The 16,238-nt window shown below is 39.8% G+C and overlaps 1 protein-coding gene across 2 annotated transcripts in view; it reads right to left on the minus strand.

Moving 5' to 3' along the window:
• Positions 1–712, minus strand: part of ppfibp1a (PPFIA binding protein 1a) — a 35,043-nt gene extending 34,331 nt beyond the window's left edge. The window contains exon 1 of one of the 2 annotated variants that reach the window (XM_042403754.1): positions 624–712. The gene's annotated coding sequence lies outside the window, so the exon portion shown is untranslated. Of the gene's footprint in view, positions 1–141; positions 332–623 lie in introns of those variants that run through there. The other variant, XM_042403753.1, reaches the window with a different exon arrangement.
• Between the last annotated feature and the right edge of the window lie 15,526 nt (positions 713–16,238).

The following is a 16,238-nucleotide window of genomic DNA, read 5'->3' on the forward strand; positions in this document are numbered from 1 at the left end:
TATTTAGCTTCGTAAAGTCTCATTATACGGAGTGTAAAAAGAAAATTGTCAACATTTTGAAGCGAGCAGTCTTAGGAAGTTTGGATAAGCGTTAACAGTAAAAACAATAAAAAAGTTAAGTGAAAACTTCGGTAAACTTACAGTTTTCGACCAAAAATGTGGAAAAAAGGGATCCAGCTGTCTCCAGAAGTCTTACTCCAAACACTTTCTGCACTTTTCAGCGGAGCTTCATTGTCAGCGTTCAGCTTCCCATTGAATTTCTCTGAGAACTGAAGTTTTCATGCCAACTACAGACGAATGCTGCGTTCGCGTGCTCCTCGGACTTTTGAGTGATAATGTGGAAGCAACATGGACGCTATCAAAGATGAGTTGTATTTTGTCCCAGACTTGGTGCTACATCAGTACATTCCCTAAAACCACTAAAATATTGCTTTACCTGACTTGTTATCAAGGTTGATATTAATATACATCCTTTCTAGCTAATCTTTGTCACTCTACGTGGACAGAAACTAACAGTTACAACCTAATACCATAATACAAATTACATGTAAGCAAAAAATTGATATGCCATACGTGAATTAGTAAAAAGTTTCTTGCCATCAACCAGACATTTACTTTTGTACCTGTGTGTATGACGTCAACTTTCGGCAAGTCGTGTACCACATTTTTTGCCGACTTTCCGAGTTCTTGTTCCGACTTGAAGGGGAGCCTCACGTGAATTTTCCCAGTGGGGAACTCATTTTTCCGATTATTCCGAATAGCATATGAATGCCACAAAATACGCGGTCGGCGTCAAGCTGAAAACACTGAGCGAGGACAAAGCCGGAAGATACGATGTGATATTAGAGGAAATGAATCATTATGAATCATTATTCTCATTTTCATTGAAAAACATATTAAAGTGATTATGGTGTGATTTTTGCGGGGATCTATACCAAACAAATGTTTTTTTTAAAGTCTGTAGAATATGATGTGCAGGCCAGCACGACAATATTTCACCTTTGACAAATATTGCACCTACTGAGAATTGAAAATTGCAGTAGGCCATATTGAGATTTCGATACAAGCCTGATCAGTTGTTCAGCCCTCGTTTTAACTGGTTATACAATCCGAACAGCACTTAACATTTCCTTAAACTGATACAAATTAGATCACGGACCCCCATCTGATAAGATTTTTGCTTTTAGATGTTTTATTACAGAAAGTGTATGAAACCCATAACCAAAATAGTCACACATTCTGTCATTGTGTTTCTTATAGATGGAAATATAGTGAAAATAAATTAGTCCCCTTTTTGCTGGAGATGCCCTGGAACCCCCTCAAAGACCCCTGGGGGTCCCCAGACCTCACTTTGAGAACCACTGATCTAGATTGAAAAGATTACTTCCTAATGTGATCTTTTCCATCAACACAGTCTCTGATTATTCCAAAAGAAACATTTAAATATTATCTTTCTGGCAAGACCTGTTTGTTCAGAGGCAACAAAAATTTTAAGTGTGTGTGTGTGTGTATTATTTTCAGTACTAGGATGTAGAAGATCCTAGAAGGAAAGGAAAGCCTAATTAGCTACATGGCCAGTTTGGATTGGGTATTTTTGGCATTTTAAAACCCACAATGCATTAATGCATAAAATCTGGAGTTTAGGACTAAAATATAAGCTATTTTAAAAGTTTTTAGCAGAAACAATATTTGTTATTCCAGTATTTTAACATTGTGCGAGTGTTCAACACACTGGCAAATTGCTCGAGCAATATAAAATGACTAATAGGCTATAGGATATATATAATTATTTCCTGTTTTTAATAACTTTGCACACATTTTAACAACAAAAGAAAAGTAACACACTAAACTACTGGGAAAGTGAGAGTTTTCAGTTATATTCCTTCAAAGTCAAACTGTCTTTGGACACCCCAATGGGCTCTAACTCTTCTTTAATCCTGTGCTGCTTCTCAAAGTACTAAAAAAAACAACAGACAACCACATTTTATTATCAGAATCAAACTTTTACTATTTATAGTGGCTGAAAAGTCACAAAACTTTGAAAATTATGAGGATACCATGAAGACAAGATCAATGATCATGAGAGTTTAGCAGCTTATCTGACACATTGCTGATAGCAGCCATAAAAAGGCTTTAGATCACCAGTTGTGATTAACATTAAAAAGTCTGAGATTGAGGTTGAAAAAACAGATGCTGACTTGATTGAATAGGTCATAATGGCTTCACCTGGATTCACCTCATCAATGCACTAAATTAAAAGAGTTAAGAGCCACTAATAGCATCTAGTGTATGAAATGCATCGGCTCCTGCATAATCTTCTGATAAAGACCTTGTCTGTAAACTGTCTTACCACATGAAGGAAATGGGAAGTAACTTTTACTACTAGAGTATATTTGTGCTTTTCTTGAGTATTTCCATTTTTTGCTACTTTATACTTTTACCACATTTGAGAGGGTAATATAGCACCCTCTACATTTACTTCATAGATTTAGTTAACAGTTACTTTGCAGATTCTGATTTTGATCCAAAACATATCAGTTTATAAAATATGATGCTTTATTGTAGATTACTGGTAAAATGTTGTAAAAAAAAAAAAAAAAAAAATTTAGCTCCACCTCATGCATTTACAACTGTAAAATTCTGCCTGTACAACAGTGCATCAGACTCAAACGTCCAAAATGTCAGTACTTTTACTTTTGATACTAAAGTACATTATGAAGCTAATAATCACACTTACTATAGTATTTCACTGTGATATCACTACTTTAACCTTAGCAATGGATCTGAATATACTGCTGGTTTTAAATAACAAGAACTTATGACAAACCCTCCGGAGTTTTCGAGCCACCATTAAACAACTTACATGAAAAAATAGAAACATCACATGACAGGCAAAAGCTCATGTTTACATTGAATGAACTTGTATGACAAGGAATTACTTATAGGTCCTCAGTGCAACTATTAAATACTATAAAAACAGTATTAAGATACATAAGAAAACACACTGTAAGATATAAAAGTATGTGAAACTGCAACCGTGACTGTTTGAATTCTATTTCACAGTTAAACTTACTTTACTATCAGAAATTAGCAGCTGTTGCAGTATTTATAGCATGAACAAGAGCAGGACTTAAGTGGTGAGATAAGTGAAGGCAGTGCACAAAAGAGTTAGCTGAGCTATAATAAAGTGGTCAGTGTGTGGGTTGGGTGGGAGCAAATTGACAGCAAATCACATTACACCGTGTGCAAATTGAAAGCCCCGTTCTTAGCGATGAAGGTCATATTCATTGTCAGTCCATTTTGGATTAATCACCTGTTGTTTGCTTTAATAAATAAATAAATATACACACACTGTAAGTCTCCTTGCAAATATTTTTCTCTCTTCAACAGTTGGAGGGTGATTTAGGGGTTAAGGCAAAAAAAAAACAGGCAGATCAACCAGCAGGTGGCGTTAGAGGTGTTCTCATGCTTTTTGGAGTATATCCAGAGAAACAGTTGCCTTTATGAAAGAGCCTTGACATTGCCAAACAAACACAAAAAAGGTAAATGTACTACACAGATGTTACAGCCACTCTCCGGAGCACAAGAAATAAAAATGTAGGAAATATGTCTGCGTGAGTGTAGTCTGGAGAAAACACAGACATTGCACACACAGTGTTTGATTCAATGACATTATAAGCTTAACCAGCACAGACTCCCTGAGGGAAAAAGGGTGATAATGGTGTAGCAGCCTGCAGTGCAGTATAATGAGTGTGTACTAAGATTATCCACATGCTTCTATAAGATATCTAAGGTACTACTAGTCATTTATGTGCATGAGAGCGTTTCCTCTCATTATTCTCAGTTATAGATCAATGTAGTGCATACTGATAGAGGCTGGACGACAGAATCACTCTAAAGCTGAAGACCATTCTTTATAATGTAAAGTGTAAGGTAGGCATATAACTGAATGAGAGGATTAGTCAGGTGAATAAAGGCTGAGCACGTTTTTTTTTTTAATCATATACTCACTCCACAACACTTAAATGCTTGGAAAATATGGAATTAACCATTCATAGGTCTATGTTTCCAGATTTTGCAGCCCTTGAAGGGAATCTTGGTGTATATTGGTAGTTTATTAAAGGATAGGTTCACAATTTTTCAAGGCTGTCCTTGAAAACAATAGTCAGGTGCCCAAATGAACATTGACACATGTTTTACTTGCGATAATCATCCTTCCTGTTCATACCGACCATTAGAAAATCCCTTTATAGTGCACTTTAAGTGATGGGGGACAAAATTCACAGTCCTCCTTTTATGCAAAAATGTATTTAAAAGATTACTTGAAGCTAATATGAAGCTTCAGCCGTCCAAATGAGTCAAATCCAGTCAATATCTTTCAAAGTTATCGTCTTTTTAGTGCCAGAATCAGTCTTTCTGTTACAATCCTTCCACTGCAGCTGAACTGGAAAACACTGTTTGTCAAGACTCAAAGAGTGAATTTTGTACTAACAAGACTGTAACTGTGGAAGATATCCACTTTATTTGACCAACTCAGACTGCTGAAGCCTCATATTATCTTCAGATAAACTTTTAAATACATTTTTGCTCAAAAATGTGCAGATTTTGTCCCCAGTCAATAGCCAGTATAATTTCTTCTCTAGTGTTACTTTTATGTGCTTTTTTCTATTTTACTTCCAATTGATTTATTCTGTCCTGTTGGAAAAATAACTCTGGCCGATTAAAGCTTTGCAGTTGGGATGAGGAATGGATATGTTGTATTTGTGTGCCACAGCTAGAAAAATGGCAAAAGAAAAATTGCCATGAAAATGGGAACAATTTTTGAAAGTGGTTGAGATTGATGCAGGTGTTCAGGTTGTTCTAAGTTGATTTGCAGAATTTACAACTATGAAATCGTCATATCTCCTCGATCAACATGAACAATGTCCCAGCAACTGCCACCACACCATTTGTGTCACCTGAAAATGATGTCGAGGGGGACGGATGTGTTACTCCCTACAGATTAGTTATCACAAAATAACCCCTATTTCAAAACAGATATTAGTTTACATGAACACAATGTCAGACTGGATGATGGAGAGAAACAAAATGATGATTCATGCTGATTATAAGGCTGAGGGAGACCTAAGTACTTTAAAACATATTATTAAATATTACTTGTATATTTATAATAGTCCTTGTGAATTCTGACAGCCTCAGTGCTGCTCTGTGAATACATCTTGGTTCAGTCTGTATATGGTACCATATATGTTTAACACAAATTAATCCCATAAGACATATTTCAATGTGCCTAAGCCTGAGGGGAAAGCGTCCCTGTGCTCCTCATTATATAGCAATCATAGATGTAAAAAGCAATTACTAAATTTTTTACAACCTCCTTCAGACTTTTATAGTTTTTTAAGTACAGCACTTACTGTTAATGAAATCCTGAAGAACTACAGCAGTCGACTGGAATTCTGACACATTACTCTGATCATTTGAAGGGAAATTATGCTGCCGAAAGCTTTGATTCTGAGGCCGGCTGTCATTCTGGCTTCATGAAATGTTTTGCCTATCTAGCACAATCTCTGGAGACAATGTCCCAAAGCATTCAATCATGCATAGTGATTTTAGTGGCCATGGCAACCTTGTTGCTTGGAAGTACCTATACAACCCTGTAACAGTTTTTAATTTCTTTGCATGGTGAGGGAGACGGAAGCATCTCAAAACTGACATGGCTAAATTGATGTCAAGTTGTTCTGGTTAAAGCTGGAGTGTGAGGGTCCAGGTCAAGTGCTCCTGTTGGTGCACATTAATGGATGTGGAAGCACTCAGGTTACAGAAATATCCAGCAGTGCAAAAAGAGATCATAATTCATATTTTACTCACCTGCCAGTTCTAAAAGCTGCACTGAATCCTCCGCAGTTTTCTCTATAGGTGCAAACACGTTTTTTCATTGAACAAACTATAGAAAAGCACCTACAGAGTTAGAGTCTAGCAATCAATAGGTAGTCAAAATACTGAAAACAATCATCAGTTTTGGCCATTTTTTTTCCACAGACATATTGCTGGATAAATGTCAAGTCCAATCCAGAGGACACCAAGATGAGGTTTGTGGAAGACAGCTGGAGAAGGCCAATCTGTGTTTGACCCTTCACAGAGCTGTTATTGTCCACAGGAGCAGGAATTCTAATAACAACAACAAAAGCTCAATGGACGCACAATACCAACAAGACTGCACGAGGACAGGTACTGTAAATCCAGATTTTACCCTCTTTATAACCGCCTCTTTTTCTTCTTTGTTGCCTGCTACTGCTGCGGTTCTCCATCCTTCTATATGAAGCCTTACATATTATTTCTCTTTGCAGAGGCTTTCACTTCTCCCTGGAGGAAAATGGAAAGAAACAACAAATATTTACCATGTCATAACTTGTAGCAGACAAGCATCAGTTTAAAATTGCTTTGTATCTCAAGCGGTGATTCATTCTTAGCAGCTTATGTTTAACAGCAATTAGTTTAAAATCAGCTATTTCAACTCTAAAGTAGTGTGAGTGTTGAGTGGAGACCATTTGGGGTCTACTACATTAAGCTCTGGCTATAATTCCAAAGTCTAATGACAGATACAGATGGTGATTGCAGGTTTTAGTATAAGTCTTTGTATAGGCATAATAGTACCAACCCTGGTGACAAGACTCCAGGAAGTCACTGCACCTGGCTGTTATTTTCCAAGAACTTCACTCTCTCTCAAAGGGTACAGCTGGTGATTTTCTATATTTTTCTTACTGTCAACAAATCTCCTGTGCAGAGCCAAACCAACAATAAATTGATCTGTGCGTGTATCCAAGGCCTGATATATCTTATTCCTCTGTGCCGTGGACCTCCGCTGTCGTCCAAAAACTATTAAAAACACATCAATGAGCCATAAAGATTACATCACATTAGTTTGTTTAGAAACAGCTCCAAAGACTAATAACAGCAATCAATCTCCAGAGAAACTCGCTCTACTACACTGAACTTCAGAACAAAGTCAAGAGGCTGTAATATGTAGCACAACAAGCTACCGAAGTACTGTAAACCGAACCGTGTTCCAGTGCATGCACAGTGGCCTTACACAGGACTACTCTCCGGAGACTGATCACTGTTATTAGTCCTCGGGCGGTTTCTAAACAGACCAATGTGCCCAAAAGTCTTCCTGTTAAAGAAACATGTCATCCAGTGCAACAGTGTGGCTCATTGACATGTTTTTAAATAGTTTTTGGACAACAACAGAGGTCTATGGCACAGATGAATACAATACAATACTTGTAAATAGATCAATTCATTGTTGGTTTGGCTCTGCAGAAGAGAAAAATATATAAAATCATCAGCCTTATCCTTTAAATTACAAAAACTGTCAAAAACTGTGACTCCTCCTAAAACCAAAAATAGATATTTTTAAATTTCTGTTCATTGCAGATGAAAACAAATGAGATACAACCTATAAAATAGTTATTAGAGCTTTAAAGATGCTGGTATAGAGACAAGGCAGGCTAGCTGTTTCCCCCTGCTTCAGGTATTTATGCCAAGCTAAGCTAATCACCTCCTGGAACACAACACATATTATCACAATTGAAGTTGATATGATGAACCTGCTAGCAAACAGATGCCTATTTATACATCCAACAGATAAAGAGCGACATTCATTTGGAGTTTTATGTCCTGCCGCCTGAATGTAACTCCAATATTCACTGTCCTTTTAGCTCTGTTTCTGGCCTCCACAAACTCCCAGGGGAAATATCTATCTGAACAGTGAGAGTGAACCAAAACAGTGAAGTTGTGGGCTGGAAAACCCAAAAACAACGAGCTGAAAGCAACTATAAAGCTCCATAGAGGAGCTGCAGAGTCAGGTGATAATTCTCTGTGGGTTTATGTGTGTCATGTACTCAATTGATAATATAAATCTGTGATTAGATTAGCAGGTCTTCCACAATGTTGAACTATTCCTATAAGTCTAGTGTAGCAGAAACTGAGGAGGATAATAAGTATAATGACACAAAAACTGACTCCCAGATCAATCATTTTCAGCCAAAAGAGTTTCTTTCAGCCTGTCAAAAGTTAAGTGACCATGTGTTACATCCCTGAATAAAGGAAGATACAACTCAAGTTAGAAACAACAGCAACTGTTCAGCTCTCAAGTCAATATATTTAATGACTGGGACACAGACCAAGAGCTCCCTCTATAGGCTGTTTAGTTGAGGTGACATCACATACTAAATTCTGAACCTCCCCTTTCTGCTCTAGTCAAAATAAAATAAGACAATAAACAACATGAACACACATAACATCATATATAACAAAACTCAACAGTACATTAAGTTATACTTTGTATAGTTCCCGCTACACACGCACCTCCAAAAACAGATCTTGCACCAAAGATTTGGCTGACTATGGCTACCGGTAGTGAAATAAGTACTCATCCCTAACACTGGCAAACCATGAGATTGTAAACACACTTAAAAGTCTATCTAATCTATTTTGGTACAAGTTGCATTCAAAACAGACTGAATATGATGTAAAAACACATTAGTACTCTGATATAACATTTTGTGACACTAATTTCTTTGAGCTTCTATGAATTTCTGTGTGAACACTCAGCTTTTTCTCAAATAGTGCATTACAATATATACTGTTTTCTAAAAAAGTCCATAAATCGTAGGTTCTTGTGCAGATCAGTGTTTATGTGAATATGCTCAGCTTTTGACAACAGTCCATGAAATGTGCGTGAATATTCTCTGTTCCTGGAACAGTCCATCAAATGCGCATATGAGTATAATCTGTTCTGGAAACAGTCCATGAAATGGTGAGAGTGTGTGAATAGACTGCTTTTCAAAAGAGTCCATGAAATGTGTGAATGAGTGTTTTCTGTTTTCTCAAAAGAATCCATGAATTGTGTAAATGTGCGTTTGCTGTTCTGGAAACAGTCCATGAAATGTTTACATGTGTGTTTGCTCTTCTGTTAACAGTCCGTGAAATGTGTAAATGTGTGTTTGCTGTTCTGGAAACAGTCCATGAAATGTATGTAGGAGCGCTCTATGGTCAGTACCCATGTAAGGACGCTGATTGGTGGTGGAGGACCGGCACAGTATTCCTCCAATGAGTCCCTGGTGTTTTAAGTCCATGAGGCAAAGGCTGGTACAAGGATGTGTGATGAGCTGGTGGTCTGATGCTGTAACTAATTGGTTTACCCAGTTCATTGTAGGTGAAGACTGCTCATCTTTCTCTCCTCGGCTTCCCAAGAGTCTGCACAGCCTCATTGTTATTTCCACTTAGACCAGGAGATGAGGGTGCCGGTATGCTGTCCTCTAAAGCAATCTCATCTGGAAAGACAGTTTCCACTTGATTTGGTGTGCCCTTTTGATCCAGCAAGTGTGGTTCACTTTGATTCTCATCCCTCTATGATACTTATCCCTCCCTTGACTCGGAGTTCATTGAATTGTTAACATACTCCATTTCAGTTGGGTCTTTGTTTTCATCTGCCTGAGACTGCATTTGCTGGTAGAGGTTGTACTGGCAAGTAGTAATGCCAGTCATCTTCATTGTCACTGCTCTCAGGTCATGCTGCATTGTTTTCTTCTTAGTCTTTCCTGATGCTCTTTTTCTTTTACTTTCTTCTTTTACTACTTAGCAACTTTGAGAGGAATCTCTAATGGTACAATACAATACAGTCTTCCCAGTCTTCCCAGTGACTAAGGAGCTTGCCTTTTCCATCCCTGGTAGTCATGTTTCTGACAAGGATGCGATCGCCCTCTTCCAACACAGAACTCCTGACTTTGTCATAATTCCTTTTGCCTCCCTCTGCAGATCTCCTTGCAGTCTCTCTGGTAATCTCACACGCTTCTTGCATTTCATTTTTCCATTTTTCCATGTATTGCTGGTGGTCTGAGGTTCCAGTCTCTTGTGTTAGCTGGAATAGTAAAATCAATAGGAAGTTGTGGGGCTCTCCTGAACAAGAAGAAGGGGGGAAAACCTTTGGACCTCACCTCTTGTACAGTTGTATACATAGATAAGCTTGTTTAATGACTCCTTCCAGTTGGCTTTCTTCCTCTCTGTGAGTGTTTTCAGCATTTGCAGAAGCGTCCTGTTGAAAACTTGACCATTTTTCTCAGGGTGATGTGGTGTTGCCTTGAGCCTGCAATGCCACAGTTCTTTGCCAACTGAGCAAACAGCTGATTTTCACATTCGCCTCCTTGATCATGATGCATTCCTCTGGGGAATCCAAACTTCAAGGCGTAGTCATTAAATATCTTGTCAGCTGCTATCTTGCCTGATTTTGATGTTGTGGTATAAGCTTGTGCAAATCGTGTGAAATGGTCAGTTATGACCAATAGGCACTCATATCCTCCAGAACATCTGTCCACATGCAGGAAATCAACAGACACCAACTCAAACAGCTGAGCAGTGATGATACTGGTGAGAGGTGCTCTGGTTTCTCTGCTGGGCTTCTTGCTTTTTAGACAGGAGCAGCTCAAAAAACATAATCTCTCTCTGCATCTGCAGCCAGGAGAACCTGTCTCTTACAAGTGAAGTTGCTCTCTCCACTCCTTGATGTCCCATCTTATTATGTAATTCTTTTAGCACTGTGTCTCTATATTTTTCAGGGTGGACAAGTTGCGTTCTTACAGCTGTTTTGCGACGCAAAATACCATCATCATCCAGTGTCTGTCTCTCCCATTCATGCAACAAGCATCTAGTCTGCATACTGAATGATTTCAGAGGTTGACCTCCAGGCTTGGTACTAAACAGCAAACACTTAATCACAGGACCAAAACACTGATCCTCTCTGGGAATGCAAGGATTGGTGGCTTTACCAGATAGTCTATCAATTTCTCCAGCAGCTGTTGGTGGTTTTCAGTCCATGTAATGGGCTGATGGGAGCCCATTAAAAATGGAGTGTATTTTTCTTTCATCTGTTTTGTCTTTGCACCTCAGTTTTCTGACCTCTGTGTATCTGGGGAAGCTTTCAGGAGGTTGTAAAGGGGACCAGCAATGCAGGAGAAATCTCTAATATATTGCCTGTAGTAGCTCAAGAGGCCTATGATAGCTCTCAGCTCTCCTACTGTGTGTGGTCTTTTCTCCTTCAGAGCCCTCACTGCAATGGTGTCAGCTGGGTCCATCTTACTGCCCTCTGCTGATATAATGCACCCCAGATAGCATACTTCCTGCCTAAACAACTCATATTTGCTGGGCTTTAGCTTTATACCATGCTGTCTGAGCTGCTTGAACACTGTCCTGACATCCTACACGTGTGCTAAGAATGATTTGCTGAATACTATTGTGTCATCATGATATGGAATACAAATTTCATCCCCCAAACCTTCCAGATAGTTTTCCATACATCACCAGAAGGCGGCAGGCGCATTCATCAGGCCAAACGGTATCCTGATCCACTTGTACAAACCCCGGGGGGTCACGAAAGCAGTCAGGTGTTCTGTGTGTCAACAATAATGAATGGCTTTCTCAACCTGACTCTGATTCTTGTGAGGTCTCACATCCAATGCATGGATGACAAAATTTTTAGGGGTCTCTTTGGCACCTTGCACCTCAGAACTTAGTTGTTTAGTATCAGGTTAGTTTTCCCCTCTAGGTAACTAGGAGCAATAGCTCTTGCTTAAACCATGTCCTATCTGGCGTGCTAAGCTGGAAAAGGTGAGGCAGTCTTTCTGCCCAGGCTCACTAGTTTGGCCAGATATTTTAAAACTCTTTATGCCATGAAGGAGGGGCTTGAGAGGGGGCTGACATCAATGACAATTTAAGTTGCAGGGCCTCAGTTTCCTTGGATAATTTTGGAGGTGCCTCACTTGCAATCTGACACTCATTTATTTTATCTGTGAAGCACAGAAGTTCAGCTATACCTTTATCCTCCAGTTCCTCTAACTCCTCTCTCGCAGGTGGCTGCTTATCAGTGAAATAGGTGACGCTCTGCTCTTGCCACTTACATGCTCAAATTCTGGACTGGCAATAGTAAAAAAGTCCACAACTTAAGTCCACAAGACGCACCCTTGACAGCATGTATAGTGTTGGTGTCACCTCCAACTGCAGTTTCTCTTGCTCCGATGACTCCATGTTCCACATGGTGACGGGGGCAGTAGTATGTTGTGATAGCTTTAGCTCTGGTAACTGTGATGTACCTCAGATCGCAGGCAGGCTGTGCTCAGATATCCTGCAGCTCACTGTTGTTACTTTACCACCTGATGTCGCTGACCAGGGTAAGTTGAGTAGCTGAGAGACAACTGGGTTTACCTTTGACAGGGCTGCCAACTCTTACAGTGGAGATACACAGACTCTCGTGAGGACGCATCTGGACGCACCGGCCCACAAAATGCTCCAGCTGGTGGTGACGTAGTGAGTGACATACTGCGAGTTGGGCAGTGCTTGGTTTTGGCTCAACTGTCTTCAATATGACGGCCGGGTCACAAACGTTCTCATTTTACAGCTAAACAGTCAACTAAAATATGTTTCTGAAAACATTTGAGGCGGAAAATAGGCAAAGCAGTAACAGAATCTTGATTCATATTTGATCAGCACTGCCTACTGTAGTTTGACAGTTAAATCTGAGTTTCATGAGGCCTGGTGCATTGCACTGGATGGACTCATTTGCATAAAGTTGAGGTTGGGTCATGATTATGCAAATTCAGATCATCTCAATAATCTCAATCTATCAAGATCAACCCGCTGTGCTGTATCCATCATGCACCACGCAGCCAGGTCTCCTGCTATCCATAGAAAATGAATGGGATCTGTCGACAACAGATCCAGTGTGTCTGCACCATCATGCATTAAGCATGAATGTCATGCAATTGACACAGATCTCACAATCTCATGTCACACATGCCTTTTCTCACACTAACTTTTCATCTTTGCTTCATCAAATGTAACATTTGTGATTTTTTAAAGTTTTTTTTTCCAAGTTCAGATGGGCTGAGACGCAAAGTGTAACAAGGTTAAGCCAGCACTTTTCAGGGATTGCCCGTGAACGCACCGATCATTATCTGTTTGAACCATTGATTGTATATAAATATGGACGACGCATAGCGCACTTCCTGCCGCTATGCAAAAGTGAAGCCAAAATGCCTCCTTTCCAGGGGCTGCCATCTTGCGTGTGTGACGTCATTTGGAGCCAGAGTCTGCGCTGTAGAGTCGGGCGGTGGGATGACATCCCACAGGAAACGCCCCTTCAGCCGTCCCACCGCCTGACAATCATGATGTCACACCCCCTTTTTAGATCATCAAATAACTAATTAAAACAAACTTTTCAGAAAAATGAGCACTTGAACAAACAACAGCGTGATAAGAACTACCTAAAATGACAGAAACCATCTTTGGCAAAAATTTATTGACGTGTAATTTGATTTTTTTAGTTTGGCTCATGTCCCATCCGCTAACATGGAGGGGGCGGGATTTATGACCTATACTGCAGCCCACCAACAGGGACAGATCGAGATGTTTTGGTTTCACCTTTGGGGAGCTGTCATGACATCCATATTTATATACAGTCAATGGTTTGAACTGAAAGTGTGCAACAACAAATCATTGCAATGCGCTCCAGTGGAGCAGCCAATCATAATGATTTGTGGTCGAGCAACTAAGCCGCTGAGCATGAGTGGAGCAAGGTTGGAGACACTGAGATGTTAGCATTGTTCACACCGTGTGGCTCAGGACGTCTGCGTTGTAGTTATACTAATGTTAGTTATAAAACAAGGATACACAGGAGTACAAACCAAGAAAAACATGTTACCTGAATAAGGGAAGATACAACTTGAGTTAGAAACAATGGCGACTGTTCAGCTCTCAAGTCAGTATAATGACTGAGACACAGAACAAGAGCTCCCCAAATAGGCTGTGTAGCTGAAGTGACATCACAGACTAAATTCTGAATTTCCCCTTTCTGTCCTAGTCAAAATAAAATAAGACAGTAAACGACATGAACACACATAACATCGTATATAATAAAACTCAAGAGTACAGTGATTTATACTTTGTAGTGCCCACTACACATGCAGGGTGTAAAGAGCAACTGGAGTGACAAGATTCAAACTCTCCTTGTTGTCAAGGCCCCAGGATTGGTGAGATCAACTTTTAAAAGGTTGAGTGATCCCTTCATTAGCTGAGAGTTGAGGGATAGGAAGCTGAGATGATTTCATCTCATTTCATGCAGCTCCCTCCTGATGAGGGCTGGGAGATCACATTCCTTTGTTATTTCGTTATTTCTTATGTAACACACCTGACAGGGTGATAATTAATGAGATGAGAGCTCAGGTGGCAGAGGTCCCTGAGTCCCCCTTCAGTGATAGGTTCAAACCCATGGCCTAATGTACGCCTGCTTGGTTAAGTGCTATTCATCAATGCACTTCAAAGCATCAAAGCTCGCTTTTCTCTCCCATCTGCAAGAATCGTCTCACAGTGATCAATATCTTTCTTTACATTCCACAAATTAAACAACTGAGTGATGACTATTTCTCTCTTTACATAGTGAGCATACATCCAGCATGCATTACATATTGTCTGTATGCAGTTACAGAAAGAGCAAGTGGGATCGTTAATCGCATGTGACAACTGATTTACATACTGTGACAAGACACTAGCAACCATCACCACCGACTGCAGGCATTAAGCTTTGCATTTCCATTCCTAGGCTGCTGAAAAGAGTCATTCAGCCCGACGTATCACATGGATTCCAAGTTGTACTAACAAAGAAAGAGAACATACCACAAATAGCTTTGTCCATCAGCCACGGAGAACCTCCTGACATCCCATAATTACTCCCTAGTTGTCAGGAGGCTAATAATAAAGTAGCGGCTGCCCTGCAGAGAGCCAATTGAAAATTTTGCGCTCAGAGATGTGGAGAATCCACGGCAACACTAAGAAGGCCGAGAGAGATGGACCACAAATGAGCTGCAGAGTGCCAATGACTGCATCGGTTCATGTTGACTCAACACCGTTTAATACGACCATAGTGGTAGAAGAAAAGCTAATTATAGTTTTAAATTGACAATGTGGTTTCTTATTATTTCTGTCCATTCTTACTATTGGTCCTGACATTTTACGCGCCACCTCTGTGGTAGAGATTTGTATTAACCTCCTAGCTTTTTAGAAAACTTCAATTGGATAGAAATCACCTCAGACATTGGTCTGATTGAGGCCACAGAAAGTTTTCCCCTGGATATCCTTGTAGCTGTTGTAGCAAACTGCATAGCAACTGTAGAGCAACTAAAATAGTATCTTTGTCATTTTATTTTTTTCAATTTGACTTGTAGATATTCACCATCTGTGTTTCCTTCTACTTTTGTTGCCAACTCTGCCTCCTATAAATGACATTTGTTGCTGTACAACAGCAAATATGCTTTTTTAAAAGAAGCACAATGCCGCACAGGTTACATTTTTTCTCAACAAAATGAGGATACTTTGTAATGAACTTATTTGCAAAGTTACAAAATGTTCTTACTGAGTGTATCTGCAAAACCTTAACTGCAATGACTCGAGCCGCACTGCTACGTACACGTGACATGCCTCACTCTCCATATCATCTATCTATCATAATGCACCCTCCGAATTCGGCAGTCTATTTAAGCCCCAATTATACCATCTCCCCCTCTGCTATGTTAACACCGCTGCTGCTCTGCACCATAGTGTTGCTGCCTGCTCATTCAGCCACCGCCACCGCCCCAGCAACCACCTGCGTGCTCCGACTAGGGGACATATATCACTCCCCAATATCTCTGTGCAAACATATTCTGCGGGGAGTGATGAGGTCAGAGCCTAGATGCCAAACTCTATATTCTGCTTGCTATAAATAAACATCTCAAACATGAGTTGTCTGACTGAGCTGTCATTTGTTTCCTGCAATATCTGCTTGTGGCACCTAAAGCATGTTTTTATGGTTATGTTTAGGCAACTCAAAGCAGGCGGTTAAGATTAGGGAAAGATCGTGGTCTTGATTGAATATTTAAAAAGTTAATAGTGGCATGAGACAGGACATTTTTAGTTTTTTTAATATTCATCCAAAGCCAGAATCCTTCCCTAACCAGTGTTTTTGTATTCTAAACTTTATGCCCACTATCCACATCGACCTCCTTCTCATGAGACAAACCGGGATGGATTTCTTTTGCTTTGCAGTTCAGCAGATCACTTTCTGTGTTTACTTTCAGTCAGACAGAGAGACAAATGTTTGAGATGATTTCTGTTGCACTAACTTTTTTTTTTAGAAGACTCTGATCGACTTC

Source organism: Thunnus maccoyii, chromosome 23, assembly GCF_910596095.1.
Source record: "Thunnus maccoyii chromosome 23, fThuMac1.1, whole genome shotgun sequence".
Classification (NCBI taxonomy): Eukaryota; Metazoa; Chordata; class Actinopteri; order Scombriformes; family Scombridae; genus Thunnus; species Thunnus maccoyii.